Genomic DNA, 15377 nt, shown 5'->3' with positions numbered 1-15377 from the left:
AAAATAAACCCCATATAGTTAGGAGCTTTATAAAATATATATCACTACATCCTGAGCAAGGGAAGCTATTCAAATGCCTTCAGCAGATTTAGGGACATGTATCCAGTAAGATCAGAAATACACATGGATGTGCACGTGACTGAAGCATCATAAGATCTTCCCACTCTTGTATTTTTCTCCTGTCTTAATAGTAAAATAATTATCTCATTTCAACTTGTATGTATTTGTTGTAGGGTAGGTCTGTTTCTTCTCTATGCATACCTTCTAGTTGTCTTTGATCATCATGACTTTTTTGTTATGATCTTTATGCATTTATACATTATTCTACTCGGTTTTTAATCCTCATTGAGTTAAATTTGTGTATGTGTTTTTGTGTGTATCTGTTGTGTTTCTAATCTTTCCTCCTGGTTTAATGATACAGTATTGTCCCCTTCTTTCTTTAAATTCAGAGCATTGAGGTGAAATTTGGCAAGGGAGATGTTTTTATTCATGTGATACCATTAAAAGGTAAGGCATTTTAATTCATTACAATCTTGTGTGCCCATTAGTATCAAGACAATTAAGGTTTTAGAACTAATTTCCTATGGTAAACTGTGCTAGATAAAAGCATCTGGAACATTTAAGAAAATAGAAATAACAGATTTATATACAGAGGGCCCAAAAAGTAATCATTTGGAAAGGAACTCAAAATTGGGTCAAAATTGCTGAAGTTTAATGGACGTTTGTATAGGGTTAAGCAGGTATTAAAATGAATCCTGGAGATTGTCATTCTAAGTGAAGTAAGCCAAAAAGAGAAAGAAAAATACTATATGGGATCACTCATATGTGGAATCTAAAAAAAGAAAAAAGAAAAAAGAGGACACTAATGAACTCATCTACAAAAAGACAGAAACGTACTCACAGGCATAGTAAACAATTTTATGGTTCCCAGGGGAAATGGGGATGGGCAAGGATAAATTTGGGAGTTTGAGATTTGCAAAGGGTAACCACTATATATAAAAATAGATTAAAAAAATTTCTTCTGTAGCACAGGGAACTATATTCAACATCTTGTAACAACCTTTAATGAAAAAGAATATGAAAATGAATATACATATATATGTGTACATATATATGAGTATACATATATATATATATTATATGCATGACTGGTACATTGTGCTGTATACCAGAAATTGACACATTATAACTGACTATACTTCAATTAAAAAAAAACATTTTTCACAGTTATGTAAGTAAAGCAGTAGGATAATAGATCAAGAATTGAATTTCTTCACCAAAACTGTTTACAGTCTGGGTAAGTGAATTGCAATTCAGGATGATTTTGACAATGTCTGCAGACAATATTGATTGCCACGGTTTGATGGAGGGGAGGGGCATGTCTCTACTGGCATGCAGTATGTAGAGCCAGGATGCTGCCTACAACACACAGGGCAGCCCAATGCTACAACAAAGAATTATCCAACCCCAAATTTTCATAGTGCAGATGTTAAGAAACCTGTGTCTAAATTAATATAATTCTACTATGGACATATTTGGTTACTTATTGCTCAAGATGAGAAGTTCTTTGATGTAGCACATTTCATTAATATGTGTGCAGGACAATTTGTAAGTTTTTCTCAAAATCTCAAACATTCCTTTAATCATTTCAAGAAGCACTTAGAATTCTAACAATGGACAAACTCAGGTATTCAAGCTGAACAGTTTTGCATTTTTTTTTTTTTAAAGCCCTACAGACAGGGTTCTTTTCTTAGCCATTCTTTGCAAGTCCAGCTCCTGACTTCCCTAGAGGCAATCAACCCATCAATCAACTAGACCTCCATTTCTAGCCCTTTATTTCTAATCCCAGTGCCCACAAGACAAGGCCTCAGGAAACATTTTTATTAAACTCAGATTAAAATCCAGAAAATAGAGGAGAGTATGGGAGTGACTCAGAAAAGCCAGTGGATGGCTTTTTAGGTAAGGAAGAGAGCATAAGGAAAGACGCACATGCATCTAGATGGGAAAATCATCAGGGTATGAACCACAGCAAAGAAGTCAGGTACAGAGAGAGAGCCAGATACAGAGGCTAGAGGTGCTAGACTGCAGAGGGACTTGAGTGAGGAAGGCAGGGGAGTGAGCCGGAGACGAAAGCCCTCTGAGGGAGGGAGTATGCCGGAGATGCTGTATTTTCCACCACAGTGTGGAGCGCAGAGTGTGTCCTCCATGACTGAACTAAGCTGGACCCCAAATCTCCCTGCAAATACATCTGATATTATAAAATTCTGCTTCATAGATAACAACCATATTCAAAACATTAGCTCCATATTCCAACTCTGAACTGAATTTTTGCAGTGAATTTCTATGCAGTTGGTAAAAAGAATAAATTAAGAAAATGTTTATACCAAGAAGATCCCTAATACAATTGAACCTTATTAAAATGTATGACATAACCTAAACGCTGATAGAAAATGGCATTTATTTCATTATTATTAATGACCATGTTATATTTACCTTCCCATTTGCATGACAGAGAAAAGGTGATATCTTGCTTATATATTAAACACAGGATACTCATTCATATTCATTAACTTGAGCCCATCAGTCTTTCCAAAAGTGTATTTTCTTTGGGTGTTTGATATTATGCACTATTAGAATATTGAAAACTTGTTCAAGGAAATATCCAGACCAAAAAGAAAATGAAAAAAGTAGAAATGAAGGTGAGAGCCAAGGGGAAAAAAAGTATTTGTACTGAAAGAAAAATGAATTTCATTTAGAAGTTAAAGATAGGCATTTAAAAAATACAAAACTAATGAAAGACATTATGAAATTAAATTTTAATAATATTTCACTTGTTAAAAGGAGTATTCCTGTTGAGGATTTGCAGCCTTAGTTTCTGTAGGGACTGACTTCAGAAAGAAATGCAATATTAAACTCTGGTTTCCAAATGTTCTTAGATGTTGAAGCACATAGAAGCCATGTATACTTGCTCTGTGTGTTTAGAGATTACTCACTATATGCCAGGCATTTTTGCAGAAATCACTATGTGATTTTCTTTAATTATTGCAGTAACCCTATGAGATAAACACTGCTATTATCCACATTTACAACTGGAGAAAAGTGGAGCACAAAGATATTAAGTAAAGTGTGCACTTCAGGATCTAGGACAGTGGTTCTCAAGCATTAGGCAACATCAGAATCACCTGGAGGGCATGTAAAAATGTAGATTCTGGGCTCCACCCACAGAGGATTCAATTTAGTAGGTCTGGACTGGGGCCTGAGAATTTGCATCTGTAGCAAGTTCCCAGGTGGTCCTGATGCTACTGGTCCAGGAATGACACTTTAGAGCATCTGAGCTAGGATTTGGCTAAGAGTGATGGAGACCAGGCAGTCAGGCTGCAGAATCCACGGTCTTAACCACATTAGGAGCCACTGGAAATGTGGCCATATTACCAGAGTGACAAAGGTCACCACTCCTGTAGACACTCTCACCAAAACCCTATCACATGGAGTGGAAGCTGCAGTTTCCAAGTTTTACTTTTGCCTCATCCTAGGCCTTCCTGGAAGACAAACAATTTCAGGAAAGAAATTTAATAAAGAATAGCTTTAATTGAAAAAGTCATACCCATTAATTTCTTTCTTTGAATTGTGAAAAGACTATCTTAATTCAAGATCAGCAGAAGAATTGCTTTGTCTGGATTTGCTCAGTATGCATGATCTGCAGAAACGCAATATGAGAATCCTTTTTATGCTAAACGGTAGACTGGACAAAGACTAGAAAATCTGGTTTCTGAGGGCTGGTTTTGATTAATTTTCTAGTGAAAAAAAAAAGCATGTCACTCTCTGTACCTTTAATCATTAAGCTGATACACAACTTTTGAGTCCAAAAAAACAATAATGCTGGTTAAAACATTTTGAAAGACAGTGTTAAAAATATGCGAAAAACTTTTCTCTAAACCACCACTGATATTTCAGACTATGCTCCAGAGTAGATATCAAATCACAAGGTAATTGATTTTCAACACTTTCTAAGTGCTCCTTTTCCTTGATGCTAAAGGAAATCATCTGGCCTTGTCCAGGAACATAAAATATACAAAAATACCCAAGGATTTTCCTTACAAACCATACACCAAGTCAGATAGTTTGCAGTAAGGAACTGGCACATTTTCCATAAGTGATTATGTATTATTTTAATTGTTTACAAAGCATCTAATCTGGATAATTATCAAATTTTTTAGAACTACAAAGACACACTGCCTAAAAAATTAAGTCCATAGAATATTAGAAATACCACACTTTTTAAACTATAAATATAAAATAGAGTTTTAAAGTACCATATATAAGTCTGATGGCATCACTCCAAGTCTGTCTGCCTGGTATAAGTTAAGGTGTGTGAAAACAAATTGTTGAAAAACAAATGCTTGCTTCAGCCATGAATGACAATTTATTCAGAACAATTTGGCTTGTCATGGTAATGGCTTGAAAAACAGTAACTGAAGATGATTCTGCGTAAAACTGTCTTAAAATTTGTGCAACACACACACACACCCACACATACATCCACAATCATACTAAACATAGTGATTGTAGTGATGATTCCTGACAAAATATAAATAGACTTTGAATTGGAGATGAACAAACAGTCGCTGGAAGTGAGACCTCTAACATACGAAGTTTAAAAGAATGCTGGGGAAAAAAAGCAAGAAGTGAAACTAGAAAAATGAATCCTGAATATGTTAAATGATCTGAAGTCAAAATATTACCTGTAAGCCATATCGTCCCATTTGTTATTACCTGAGGAGTCCTGCAATTCAATTCGATTTATAGTCATTTTGCTCATCTGACCTATTATTAAATGCATCTGTTCCAGAAATTCAGCCAATTACTTCTCATAAGTCTTCCCATGTCTTATTATAAGAGGTAAAAAGCTTTTGGCTTAATGAAATTTCACTGGACTTGAAAAATTAATTTCTTCTCACTGTAATGATAAGTGTCAGAGACGCACATGTTCTTAATTAACTTCACATTAATAAAAGAGGACTTCCCTAGATATAAGTACTTAACTGCTATTTGCCATGGAGGGGGGTCACGAGTAAGAACCCAAAAACTTCAGTAAGATGAATGAGAAGAATGGAGTGACACCCTAGCTTGCATTTTCACTTCCTTATTTCTATTAGTATCTGAAGAAAATTGTGGAGAAGTCATTGTGAGATACAGGTCAAAAATAAAAATAAAAAAGCATGATAGTACACGATCAGATACCTGCCTTGCTCACACATCGGGTGGTCCCACATCCCAGGAGAGATACTGGAGCCCCTGTGAGGACAAGCATCAAGCCATGGACAGGCTAGTGAAGGAAGCACTGCGGTCGGCTGATGACCCAATTGATGGCCAGACCAACATTTCCTTCTTGATCATAAAATTCCTTCGCTTTAAGGGAGGCTTGGTTCTTTCTCCAACCCTAAGCTAAAGAAATCCCACCAGGATCATTGCTCTTGTCCTAGACTGGTGAAAGAATGGATTTGTGTCATAACACCAGCCACTAAACCCATGGACACTGCCGTCTTCGCTGCTGCTTAGAACTGTGGCAGCATCTTGGTAACTGAAGAGATCCAGCCAAAGAGAGTTAACTGTTCAAAAAAGCTCCGTGGATCCATTAGAAAGAACGTGGGTCCTTTCCAACGGCTTTGAGCTATGAAATTAACCAATTCTGGAGTTGTTTATCTCTGGATTTTTATTGTGTGAAATGACACAAACAAACAGAACACCAAAAAGCCTTGCTCTGAAAATATATTTTTACGTGTTTTCTGTTTCTGGAAACATTCTTAGTGACATAACAAGATAATGTGTTCTTTCCTTTCTGACTCATTTACTCAACAAACCTATACAGTGTTGCCTACGTTACCCAAGATGCTGGTGTAGACAACAAAGATAAGCACACTGATAATGTCTCGTATTTTATAACATAGATTGGAAAGTACTTTCCATATAATACTTCATTATTTTATTATCCCAAAATAAACCCACATTTAGGAAATTGAAGCTGAAGGAGCTTGCACCTTGCACAAAGTCCGATTGTTGGGTGACAAGAACTTTGACTCCAAGTAAGGCTGTCAACACCTAACTGCTTCCTCCCCTATGAGTCACATGTTCAAGTTCTACCTTCACTGAGTTCAAAAGCCATTCTGACCTGATGACAATTCCCAAAGGTTTCTCTGTCTTGGGGGCCATCTGGAGGGACTGGGAGTCACAGGACATACAAATCTACCAGCATCTCCATTTAAGCAGCTGTAATATAACCGTGCAGTCTTTTGGGACATAGGGAAAAAATATCAGAACTTGTAAATATTTATTTCTAAATTTTTTCTTTGAAAGTTTTGATGGTATGTGTATTTCATAATGTACACAAGGTGTTACTTCTGTTATGCATAGACAATTTCTAGGAAAAAAAAATCACACATGTATTGATGGTTCATGCACGTAGCATTGTTACATATAGCATCGCGTGATCAAAGTATTTGAAGATCACTGATCTAATTGGTTCTGATTGCCAGACTGGAAAGTAGCATGCCTACATGACTGCTTTGCTTCCCACGCTGAATGTTTCACCAATCCTGAGATACTAGCATTCAGCTATGACTATACAGTATACATGGCCGTGTGCAAGATCTCACTACCCACCTGTACAACCCAGCTCAAGTCACAACTTCTACGCAATATCCATCTCCTTATCATTGGGTTGTTATAGAAAGCAATATGCTAATTTATGTGAAAGCACTTTCTAAGTTGTAAAACACTGTAGAAGTGTTAAGTTCAAAACAGTGGCTGGAATTAAAGTGGTTGGAATCACACTGAAGGGAACTGATTTTTATTTCATGCCACTATTTGCTTTTCAGATACTATCTCATTGAGTCTCCACAAATTGTTAACTATAGCAGGACAAGTATGCAATTTGCATTTGTGTGATTATGTACGAGGTGTTTTTCACCTGATCCTCAGAACAAGTCTCAGGAATACAAATTATTTTGAATCATAAGAAACTGGTGTTTGCCAAAGTCAGTCAAGTATCAGCAATTTTCATATGGTTCCGACTAATAGGAAAATGATCATTTTACATATGAGAAAATGAAAGCTAGACCAATTGAAGTGATTTGCCCAAGAACAAAGAACTAGCAAGTGGAGGACCTAGAATTAGAACCCAGATCTTCTACCTGTTGACACAGCCCCTTCCTGCATCCTGACCCACATGGCAACCTTGCAAATGCAGGGACCTAAAATGGAGACAGCAAGCATCCTGACAAAGCCAGCACTCTGTCCCCTGAAACACAAGCCCTTCAGAGGGTCATATGCTCCGTGCAGCTGGCCGGCTGTCCTGTCTCCAAACTCCATATTCGGTAAGATAAACTGAATAATGTGTCCTACCAGGTGCCACAGCAAAAGCTCAATGCATTTGGGAGGGCTAGGCACGCTCAGCTGAATTTTACACTGAATTGCTGATGGCCGCCTAGATCTAGTTAACTATTATTTCCAGCCAGTCCTGAAGAAGGATGTCTCATCAGCCCCATACCAGAGTGCAAACCACGAAGGAAAAGCCCTCATCTCTGCCAGAAGGTGATTTTTAGAAATCCTGCTCTGGCTCGGGAGACGCTCTTGGCTACCTACGAGCACGCGGGGCACACACTCTTACTCAGCCACTCAAGGGATGGCCTCTTTTCTGCCAGGGACGCCCTTCTACTCCCTGGAGCCGAATCTGGCTTTTCCTTAGAAAACAAAACAAACGAAATGAGAGGAAAGGAGCAAGACTTCGCCTCAAACATCTTCATTATCTTAGCATCCTGTGTTCACCTGCTGAGAAGCTGCTTAAACTCTTTAAAGAAAAGGAAATGAAGGATCACGATACTAAATTTGGTTATACTTGAGCAGAAATGTCTATAGTTTATAGCTTGGTTGATGGCTTAAAATTGAATCAGTGGTTTGTCTTTAGAAATACTCATAATTCCTTCTAATCATTAAAAAAAAATAAGAATCAAGTATACAGGTGTTAGTAAGAATGCCTAAGGTTGTGTTTTAGAAGTACTCTTATTTAATTCCATTTACGAAGGAAACTGGAAGGAAAGCCATCTGGATTTTAGGAATCCAATAAATATTAACATTTATCAAGTTTCATATTTATGGCAGCTTTGTTAATTAACTCTAAAGGTCAGTTCTGGCATCCATGTGATTTTGTAAGTACCAAATGATGATGGATCCCTTATACTATATACCAAGACGTGCAGTGTGTTTTCACCAAGTGCCAATGAAAAATACGAATGCTTATTTCCTCACTGGAAGTCTCTGCGATAATACCAAGGAGCTATTTTTGAAGATAATTATAAAAGATTTACCTGTTATTGCATTCCAATCAGTATGTGCACAAACAGGGATGCTCAACTCTAGGTAAGGTTTCAAATGTGCATGCACGTGTTCTGACAACACTCGCAGCCCTAGACAAGTTGTCATTTTGATATTGTGCTGATTCTGGGTGTTTTTTCCCCTTCCATTTAGCTTCCTCTTTGATTTTTGGTCTCACTGCCTGGCTTTTGGCACAGTGAGAAAGCAATTTTCTCCAGAGTCAAAATTAGTCCTGCATCATGAATTATTCAGTTCGCAACACATCGCTTCTTGCCTCACCCGGTCTCTTCCAGCCCCCAAGTTTGAAGTCTTCCCTTTCGCACATCCCAGTCTCCACTCGGCCCCCTGCCCTTCACCTCTCCCTCCTCCCAGTATGGCTGTCCAGCAGGCTGGCACCCTGGCCCCTGACTGAATTTGCTTTATATTTAAATTTCAAGTCACACAGCCGCCTTCTAGCTGGAGTGCTTCAGAGTGCAATCACATGAGGTGGGCTGTTGCCACATAGAACAACTTCAAATAATTTCTGTGAGATGGGAGCCAGCCTGTAATAACTTCACCTTAAAATAGACTCATTGAGAACAGCCTGACTGAGCCTCAGAGGCCTAAATAAATGTAATATTAACTCGGTTTTTCAAATCTTTGTAGTCAGCAAATGTAATGTTCTCTTTTTCGCTATACAAAGCCTCTTGTCTGGATATAGCGTCGTCATATTCCAGTTTGCTTCCTGTACTTCTCCGTTTATTTATTTTCTCAGGAAACTTTCATTTGCATGTACATAAATATCTATATCCACATCAATATGGACACATCCTAATCTAACTGCTCCTTGAAGTAATCCAAATTTTAAGTAAAAAGTTACACAGATATTATATCTATTTGAAGCACATGCCCTTGCTTTTTCCTTAATTACATTTACTTACGAAATGGTTACAAAGCCACACTTTTCAAATGACCCAGGGTTGGCTCTGCATGGGGGAAGGTTTGGGGCAGTATCTTACCTAGATGCACGGTATCATGTGAGACCGAAAGGATTTTAGAGCAAATTAAAACGAAAGAACACAAATGTAAACGTGATAAAATAATACCTCCTTTAAAAGTTTTCCAAATAAACAAAAACAATGCATTCCTAAGAGCCCTACCGAACTGTGTGGAAAATGTACTCCTGAGATCATGTTTCCATGAGAAAGACGGTCCAAAATGCAAAGTACTGACCTATTATTTTACTGTTCCTACTAATAGTCAGGCCTTATCCTGCGCCGTTAGTTATTCCAGAATTTAATGGTAATATCGTTGGGTAAAAAAAAGTTTCTGATCACCCAATTCCAGGGAGCAGGGATGCTTATTAAATAAGCATAATCCTTAAAGTACATAATTCTACTCACACATAAATGATCACTGACAGATGTGGTTAGCTCTACAGTTTTCTATTCAAACAGATTTAATTGGGACAAGACAGGCCTCTTTACATTAGAAAATATATCATATTCCTTTTGAGAGAGATGGCTTAATATGTATGTAAACTTCAGAATTTCAAACATTGAAAATATGTTCAAAGGAATGTTGATTTTGATAAATAGATGGTATTCGACTCATTTATGTGGGCCAGTAGCATGCTATCTGCAGCATTTTACTGTGGTTACTGAAATGATTAATTTAACTGTGTGCCAAGATCCAGAATTTGTATTCTGGAGACTTCCGATGTTGCAATGTTCAACTTGTATCTTAACAGATTCCTTGAAGATGTTAACTCTGTGATTCTTGATTTATGCTTCCAAGTGCGATTTTACAGTTCGAGTAATCAATGTTTCTCTTCCCACCGCTCTCTCCCCCCCTTATCTTATCTCCATCTCTCCTCTCAATGTCATGAAGCAGTGAGAAGAGGGATTCTGGTGCAATCCCCAGGGGTTAGCTGATGCGCACGGACCATATGTTCCTGACTTTCTTCAGAGATGATGGTGTGTACTACGCTGACAAACCAACTCCCCAGAATAACTCTGGATAACTTTATATTACACAAACAGCTTGCTAACGAGTCGTGGTGGCGGCTGCCATATTTTAGTAATATTTATTAAATTGTTATGAGGCATGAAACTGTTGCTTTATCTCCGTGATGAATTAGCTAAAAGCTAGATGGTTTTGTTTTTGAAAATAATCTTTCTTACTTGACTTTCCTGTAGGTTTTTTTTTTTTCTCTCACATGTGTCTTAAATAGTTTTCCTCCTATCCACTGACACTCGTTCAGGGAAGACCAAAGAACAAAGATCATCAAACGGATGTTCTGAATGTTCTTTTATATAATCGACAAAACGAAGAGCAAGGTGGGAAAGCGTTATGGTTAAGGGTGCGGCGTATCCTCCTGCATTCCAGGCTCTTCCAGTTTTAGGTGAGACAATGAAAGTGCCTCATAATAAAAACTCACTGCAAGATCTACTCTCGTTATTGACAATGTTGGTCATGACGGTGACTTATCGAGGTACATAATTTTAAATGTCTGATTATAGTAGAGATGGAATACAGGTGCAATTCTAAGATACTATTTCCGATTGCATTTAAAAGGGTTCCAATTTTATTTTTTGAGGGGAGGGTATATAGCTCAGTGGTAGAGTGTGTGCTTGGCATGCATAAGGTCCTGGGTTCAATCCCCAGTACCTCCATTAAAAAAATAAAAATAAAACGCTTCTAATTTTATTTAATCATTGTTTAATCTAAGATAGACCAGAAAGGCTTAGCATATGACTTAGAACTATTGCCTCTCTCCAAACCTGTTTGGTTCTTTCTTATGTAAATTATACCTACAAGACTTAAGTTAAATAACTTCCCTATGCCTCAGTTTCCCCACCTATTAAACGATAATAATAATTGCTACTATCTGATAGTTTGGGTTAAATGAGATTGTGCCTAGAAAATGTTTTGCAAAAATTCATGGTCAAATACTATAAGCAACTTTAAGCTATAAATCAATTGATGCTAATCATTTTTTTAATGACAAATTCCTTACACATCTTTTCTATTTTTACACAAAATAAAGCCAGCTGGTGTCTATGGAGAACTTACTGTCTGCCAGGCACCGTTCTAAGCACTTTACATGTGTACTGTCACAAAAATTCTACAGGTAGGTATTTTATTCACTCCATGTTATGAATAAGGGGCTACGGGGCAGAAAGGAGCTGTTGCTCACCCAGAAGTAAGCTGCCCGTGCTCTCTACTACTGAGCTCTGAGTGCAAGTAAATATACATTTCCCTTGGAGGCCTTGGGATTCCTTTCCTAATTCACAAAAATAGAAGATACTAAAAAAATGACTGCTGAAAAGAATAACTGAGTCAACCAGCGGCTCTCTCACTCAGCCAGGACAGTTACATTGACTGTCCTGCACTGCCGCACTAAATCAGGAGAGAACCAGAGACATCCAGCCTGGAACAAACCTTCAAGGGCATTGAGTCCAGCAACTCATCTGGAAAGCCTATCGCTTCTCCAGCATGTTCCTGCTTCCTTTTGTCAAAAGCAATTAGGAAAGCAGAAATGCAGACCAAGGGACTTAGCATACAAGCATGGTAACTGCAAAGCACCAGAGCCCACTAGTCGAGGGCCTGAGTCTCTCCCGGCCACAACTTCCTTAGCTGCAACACGGTATTCATGATGTCAACCTCATTGTTTGGTTTGAGGCCTAAATCACACAGAGTACGGGAATGTACCTCGCAAGTGTGCCATGTGATTAGTTTGCAAATGCACTATTTCTCCTACTTGGGGGATAAAGATGAGGATGAATTTACAGACAGAGAAGAAATTTAGAATACGTTTAAAAATTGACCGCAATATTTCAACACGTAGCTTGGTGTAAAGGTCACAGAGCTCGCTACGAAACACAGCGCACATTCAAAGCATCCAGACGCTGGAAAGCAGGCAATGACTCCTGCCAGCCCGAAGGGAAAGCCAAACAGAAAGCAATGAACAGTCCCCAAGGGTGGTTCAGTCTGTACACAGTAACCCTGGTATCGGGGAGATTAGAAAAGATGGGGGATCCTCCCCCAGGAGACAGGACGATTCCTGCAACATGTTCATCCCTAGACACGCTCCCCGTGGATTAGCAAGGCCTCCCGTTCTAGCCATACCTCCTGCCCGCCACTGTCCACTTCTGCAGCTTATTAGCGATTCCAGCAGAGGGTCAGCTGGGGAAAATGAGAAGAATTGCCTATTACACCAATGATAATAATCATTTGTTTAGCAAATTGCCAGGCTCTGGTGGGGAAGGGACCAAACGTGTTGTTTAAAGGTGGTCATGGAGATTTCTAATTATTTGTTCTAACTCTGTTCTTAATTCCTGAACAATAATGGAAAACTGAATCTTTGAAGACGCAAATTAAATAGGAGACGTTCAGGTGATTTTGGAGATGAGAAGAGGGCAAACAGCAACATATTCCTTAGAAAGAAAGGGCTCCACTTTCTTAGATCTACAAAGGAGTCAGAGAAGCAAAGAGGTTTTAGGCAGAAGGAAGAGAAGCAGAGCTTGACTGAATGGTGTGTGTGTGGTTAACAGAGCATCTGTCATTGGAAGAGAAAATCAGTAAGAATCAAAGTCCTATGGAGTAATGATTGCGACCCAACTGTGATTAAAACGCACAAATAAGGTATGATTCAAAAACAGAAAGGAGGAAGTAGTTATTTCTGGAGTTGAAAAATAGATGTGGTAGAAGGTAAAGAAGAAAGTGAGACCTTTGGGGAAGGAACCAGGTAAGCTGTTGTGCTGAGGTTGGAAAAGAAGCCAGCATGACAGTGACAGGAAGGCAGGCACTCAAGGCTCTGAAACATCCTCCTCATCAGAGCGGCTGTGCAGGGTCACCTCCCGGTCCCTGGGTCCAAGCCAACGTTGGTGGGGACGTGAGCACGAACACCCAAACTTCCTTTCTGCGTGTCCCCTCACATCTGCCCGAATTTGTCACCTTTGACTCTGCCCCTCTTCTTAGACTTCACTGCCTTTCATGATTTTGTGCTAATTCTTAAACCTCTCACTGAGCCTTCTTGCTCTCTCTTAATGACATCTCTTTTTGCTTCCATGTTTGTGGGCACAGCTGAGAGTCTGCCGTTTGCTGTCTTTTTTCCACAGAATCTCTCTCCAACGATTCTCACTCATTTGTGCAGCTTCCCCTAGCACATCAAACCAGTCCACTGTTTATTAAAATGAAAAGGAACAGGTGGGACTCAGAAGAACCAGAGAACTGAAATCTGTAGGACTAGGCCTAACAATCTATGAACAGAGGAAGAGGGAGAATCCAAAATGATACTGAAGGTCAGAGCCTGGGGAAGCTGGAGAAGGACGGTGTTACCTGTGAATGTCAGGACATCTGGCTGAGAGGTGGGGAGATGCACCTGGCTGAGTTCGGCATCATGGTAAGCATCCTCCAAGCTTCTCCCGTATGTCTTTAATATCATCCTTCTGAGTTCATTTTAACATTTGCACCTACCTACCATTCACCTCCACTTGTGACACAGACAGTGCTGTGCTCAGCAAATCCCATTTTTTCCCCACCCTTTGAATCCACAAGAAGACTTCATTTCAGTTATGCTGGGGCCATGTAACTAGGTTCCGGTCAATGAGATGTGGGCAGCAGTATCTGCATGTACAGGGCTGGCCACAAACCCCTGTTGAAGTGTCCACAGTCTGTCTCTTCTCCTGCAACAACCTCAGCATTCACGTGTCTAAGATGGTAGCATCACAAGATGCAAGGAGCTGGAATCCCCAGACCACTGCTTTGAGAATATATATGAGTCCTAGTAAATACCATGTGACTCACACAGACCGAGAAATTGAAGAGGATGCAAAGGAACAAGTTACATAGGTGAGGACAAGTTTTACTGATAGCAATGAAGAACGATGCAGTGCCCCAGGGTTGCCAACAATGGGGAGACAGTCCCCCTCCTAGACCTGAAGAGGCAAATGAAGCAAGCAGATTTCAGAAACCACAGAGAGAGAGTTGTAAGAAGAATGCCACTTGACTGGAGCATTTTCCTTTGAAAGAAGCAAGCTGCCTGCAGAGAGAGCACAAAAGAAGTAAGGACTCCAACCTATTCTGTCCTCCTGTTCTCAGTCAACCTTCTGTGGTTGTCCTCCACTGGCCAAACCCAACAGAAACAGACAGCAGAGGAACCTGGTGGTGAAATCTAATGAGGACAGCCTCTGGGGCACACACCAAGGCAGAGAGTGGGAGAGAAGGTGGAGGGTCTAAGAGAAGATACCTGGCACAGAGGAGATACTCCCAGACCGCCGTCAGACTATGATATGAACAAGGAAGACACTTTTCTTGTATCAAGACACTGAGCTGCTTACTACAAACTAACTACACAATAACAGCAGTTATCCTGACCAATACATGGCTTGTACAGCCTGTCAGCTCCTCAGATTCTATAAGGTCCTGTTAATGTGTGGGTTATACAGTGAGTGAGGTGGATTTCAAAATGTAAGCTCGTGCCGTTCTGAACTGAATTAAACAGTCCACTTCAGTGAATCATAGAAGAGACACATGACATTTCCTAAAAGAGTTAGAAAATTTCTCACTCTAAAAAGAGCTTACTGTAACCTGATTGATGCATTTTTATTTAATGTAAGAAAATAATCAAAGTTTAAATAAGGAAGAAAAAAAAAGTCAGAGACAAAATTTCAGTTGCCATCCAAACCTGACCTAGTGTAACAGACTGCATTCCAAAATGCTAGATATTCTAGTGCCCTGTGAGAGGCACTATTCCATCCTCACTCATCCCTGCCTGGCTGAACTCAGGGAGGATATAAAACTTGCTTCATCTAATGGAATATGGGCTGAAGAGAGATACATCCTTTGCCGCAACTTGAAGAGCAGTTCAACACGTCTCTTTTCTCTCTACCATGACAACCAGCAGTGATCTGGACAGAGGCTGCTCCATCACTCTAATAATGAAGTAAGTATATCATGGATCAGACAGAGAGCCAGAGTGCAATGAACATGTAGCTTGAGCAACAAAGAACCATCTGCATTTT

The 15377-nt window shown here is 39.4% G+C and overlaps 1 protein-coding gene and 1 non-coding gene across 12 annotated transcripts in view; one reads left to right on the top strand and one right to left on the bottom strand.

Moving 5' to 3' along the window:
- Window positions 1-15377, bottom strand: part of NRG3 (neuregulin 3) — a 938337-nt gene that overhangs the window by 629173 nt on the left and 293787 nt on the right. The window lies entirely within an intron of this gene.
- Window positions 10950-11024, top strand: TRNAA-GGC (transfer RNA alanine (anticodon GGC)). Its single transcript has one exon. It is a non-coding gene; the product is annotated as a tRNA-Ala (tRNA).

Source organism: Camelus bactrianus, chromosome 11, assembly GCF_048773025.1.
Source record: "Camelus bactrianus isolate YW-2024 breed Bactrian camel chromosome 11, ASM4877302v1, whole genome shotgun sequence".
Lineage (NCBI taxonomy): Eukaryota > Metazoa > Chordata > Mammalia > Artiodactyla > Camelidae > Camelus > Camelus bactrianus.
This window is presented reverse-complemented; position numbering and strand designations above follow the sequence as displayed.